At 35.2% G+C, this 4,569-nt stretch overlaps 1 long non-coding RNA gene across 1 annotated transcript; it reads left to right on the forward strand.

The window, feature by feature from the left end:
• Positions 1 to 473: 473 nt before the first annotated feature.
• LOC140145564 (uncharacterized) lies at positions 474 to 3,999 on the forward strand. Its single transcript, XR_011858098.1, has 3 exons — positions 474 to 508; positions 1,315 to 1,399; positions 3,771 to 3,999. It is a non-coding gene; the product is annotated as an uncharacterized lncRNA (long non-coding RNA).
• The last annotated feature ends 570 nt before the right edge of the window (positions 4,000 to 4,569 follow it).

Consider the following 4,569-nt stretch of genomic DNA (forward strand, 5'->3'; position numbering starts at 1 on the left):
TTTCCGCCCGATGTCCATTATTTTTCTCGGAAAGGTAAAAACGCCGCAGACTTTCGTTTTGATATAACCGTTCAATGACCCATGGAAAGATAAATGCCGTTATTGGCTTCCTTGATTCCTTTCCTATAAGATCAATGTATTAGTATTAATTCTGTCCACGCGGGTGTCGACTGCAGACGACAGAATTGTACATTTTCATGACCATATTTGGAATCAGCATGAAAAAATGCATTAAAATGAGTACAAACAAGCCTGGTATTGGTTCAGTGGTTCTTAAGATAGCTCTTGATATTTTGAGAAAACAGCTGAAAACTTGGACTTATTATGTTGAAGTCTATGGCTAGCACGCAGCGTATTTTAAAGAAGTACACTGATTATATTTAGTTAAATGGTTAAAACTACACAAATATGACTCCTGTCATCCCACTCAACTTAAACATTTTGGTGTATTTCTGAATAGATAACACGTCACTGGAGAAAATCCGTTCTAAAGCATCTTCCAGATCAGGTAAAGTATTGTGGGCTTTTAGCGTACTAATACAGGGTGTCTCTAAAAGTTCGGTACCATCGTAAATTATCAGTTATGATTAGTTTAATTGCTTACCCAAACAAATTGAAATTATTTTACAATTGCATCACAAGAAAATTCTCATATACTTTTCATTGTAGAATATGAGAATTTTATAATAATATCTAACGGACTCAATACAGTAATCAATACTCTATCCATGAATCTTGAAGTACTGTGTATCAAAAGTGCATTGTTACAAATGTACAACTACAGAAAGGGGATCAGTTTTTCGAAATTCAAAATAATGTGTAATGCTGCTTTATTGCCCACTAATTTATCTCTCTTTGGTTTGGGCACTGAAATACTTTAAAATACAAATTTTAGACAGAACAGTTCTTTTGGATACACCTGTATTAAATAACATGAGACTATTGCAAAATAGTTTTAATTAAATTAGAATCATAATAGTAAAACAAATATGTGACACGATCAAGGGAAATGATTCGGATGTCGCTAATATTGATTTTGAGATATTGGCAAAGAAAGTGTTTTAAAATTCTTTTGTTTTATATTGTTTGCAATTGATAAATTGATGTAACTTAGCAAATTATAGTCGTATCAAGATGGGGTTTTCAGTTTCTGAAAGCTCTAAATGTCCTCTTAAGAAACATAATTATGTAAAACTCATTTTCGACCAGGGTCGACATGTGACTCATTCCCCCTTGATCATGTCACATATAGTATCTAGGGTGTTTTCATAATGGTTTAATTACTTCCTATTATAAATTATTTCCTATGTATAGCCATGATAATTGGAGTCGGTGTAGGTGTAACTACGTTGTTGGTGCTGTTATGTGTTATCGCAGTAGTTATTTATTGGAAATCGAGGTAAAGTATCACTCAAATATAGAAGTAGGTAAATGGTTTTGAACGGAAGATTCTTAAAATGTATGGAGCAAAAGCCACCGTTTTGAACATTTATCTTTTAAAACATTGTTCTGGGAAATATTTCTGATAGACTATAATAAGAAATAAATGGTAATGTAGTATCCTGTACACCCAAATAATGTGTCCGAGGCAGCAAAAGCGTGAATATTGGGTGAAGCGCAACCGACCCACTATTTTTTACTGCCGCGATTGCTATTTTATTACCAAACAATAGTGCGATTTAAAGAGAAAATATTTTTTAGTTGTTTACTTCAAGGTAGATATGCTCGATACCTCAGTACTCAACACATTTTCAACAGGAAGTGATCACATATTGGTTAGATGAATAGCAGCCTTCAATATCCGTATAGAAACCAGGGCCCAAGAAATAGGTCATTGACTTAAACAAGTTACAGGAGGAGAAATATATCTTTGAAATGGAACTGAAAAACAGATTGGAAGTAGACGAAGGTGTTGAAATCATGTATGAAGACATTAGTGATGCAGTAGCTACAAAGTCACATGAGGTGGCTGGTTTCAAAAGAAAAGGAAATCCAGACAAGCTTAGTCAAGAAACCAAACTTATGCTAAGCAAAAGGAGGGACATGGCAGCACAAAATAAACATAATACACCAGAATATAAAGAGCTATGTAAATCAGCAAGAAAGAATATGAAAACCGACATTCGCAATTTTAATACAGAGCATGTCAGAAGAGAAATGGAAAAAAACAGGAGTGAAAAAAACGGCTAAAAGAAGCTTTAGTCATAGCGAAAAATCAAATCATTCAAATGAAGCAAGAAGATGGTACCATCATTAATGAAAGAGATAGAATAATCAAAAGAGCAGAAAAATTCTACCAAGACTTATATGACAGTAAAACCCCAGTACCTGATGTAAATCTAGGTCCAGAACATGAAAAGGAATATATCCTTGATGTGGGAGCAGATGAGGTGGAAGCAGCTTTGAAGTCATTGAATAATAGAAACTCTCCAGGGCCAGATTATATCATGGCAGAAATGTTTAAGTGCCAAGTAGACACAGTCATCCAAGCATTGCAAAACTCTTTACTAAATGTATAATAACCAACACTAAACCAGCAAGTTGGAAGAGTGCTAATGATATTATTCTGCACAAAAGGCGACACTAAAGATCTTAAAACCAAAGATATTAAAAAGTAGCCTTCCGATAATATTGATTTTTGAAAGTGCTATGTACACAGAACGTTTGAATGGCCCCCTGGAGTCAATTGTTATAAACTTTTGGTACAAAACAAGTTCGCGGATTATCGGTTGTCCAAACTCACTGTATTTTTGGTGTACAGGCCTGTACGTACGTTTTTGGACATTTGACCCCATAGGGGTCCATTCAAACTTTCTGTGTACGCACCACTTTTACTAAAGATATCAAAAAGTAGCTTTCTCTCGCACACGTACAAACTCTTCACCAAATTGATCACAAACAGACTGACCACTCAACTGGACCAAAATCAACCTACAGAACAAGCTGCATTCAGAGGCAATTTCCCCACAATTAACCACTTACAGTCAGTGAATTAATTTGTTGAACAATTTAGGGAATGCCAATTGCCCTTATGCCTCGCTTTTAAGGATTATGAACAAGCTTTTGATTCGGTGGAAACAAAAACAATCATCCAAACCCTCAAAAACCAATGCATAAACACAATCTACATTAAAACCATACAGGAAAGCTATACCAATGCCACATACTAAGACTCCATAAGGACAGTGAACCAATTTTTATCAGAAGGGGGGTACGTCAGGGAAATACCATGTCACCCATATTGTTTGTGCTAACTTCTTACTGCATTTTTAGGTAGCTTTGTATCAAGGTGCTTACATACTGTTATTTATATCGTTGTGGTTTAAACATTTCCTATGTGCTAACAACATAATATCTTTAAAAACAGTGAACAAAGTTATTCGGCTATTTCAGCTTTATTGCGTTATTTTGCTCTGCTAATGTACCAAACAGGCTGCCTGAGTGTTTTATTTGCTGCCAAAATGAAAAAAAATTGAAAAGTTGGTGAAATCACAGACCCGGGTATGTTATTTCACACACCGAATCTCTGAATTCAGAGGAGACGGTGAATTCACATCGCTCCCGAACTGAGGTAGCCGAAAGTTATGACAAAAATGGCTTGCCATGCGCGGCAAAGGTAATGCAGGAATTTAGAGCATAGCATTACAAATTGGATATGTTTTGCTTTGAAATATTGCCTTAATGACTTTTGAACCCAATTATTTTATACCCTGCAGAGCGGTTGATTTAATACTCTTTTTCCGGTGTTCCCAAATTCTTATTATTGGTAGGAAACCCTAAGCTTCAGACAGACAGCATACAGCAAACCAGCGGACTCTTCTTTGACGGACCATACGATTCAACAGACCATTCAGGGAAGTACATCAGGGAGCCCAGGAAAACACCACTGGAGTGACGATTCACAATGAAAACTCTAACATCGAGCCTTTAGCAGGAGCAAATAATGTTAATCATACGGACGACGAGGAGGGATGGGTTTATGCATGTAGGCCTATGGTATTGAACAATGTACCCCATTTGACATGCACTTATAGATAAATAAATTGTCTTACTTTATTAATTTAATAACTTCTTTATTATAGATAAAATGACACATAACTTATGTGAAGTCACTTTCTATCTTTTTATTTGATTCATAAAATTACATTCAACAAAATGATTGAAGAGAAAACACACAAGGCACTAGGCAGAATATTATAGAATGGATTAGGTAAGAGGCCATGTCCATAACTTTGCAGGAGTTTCCGACTTGCAATCAACACATTCAGAAACATACAGTTTAAGAGTGAAGATTGTAGTCCTTTATAAATGTGCTTGCCACTATCTATTATATAAATTAGTAAACTATACATTGCGTATTAATATCAAATTATTTTAAAATAAAATGTACATGTAAGGTGAGTTTATATAGCGAATTAACTAAAACCTGCAGTGTATTTGTGACGTGGTATATCGAAAGCAGACACTTTTGGGCAGGATCGTAAATGGCGAAATAGCCAAAAATCTGCCCGGGGTGATTTTGTTCAAGATTTGGGTTTATGATGTTATTAATGTTTAAAATATTGTCTG

This window comes from Amphiura filiformis, unplaced genomic scaffold (assembly GCF_039555335.1).
Source record: "Amphiura filiformis unplaced genomic scaffold, Afil_fr2py scaffold_399, whole genome shotgun sequence".
Taxonomy (NCBI): Eukaryota; Metazoa; Echinodermata; class Ophiuroidea; order Amphilepidida; family Amphiuridae; genus Amphiura; species Amphiura filiformis.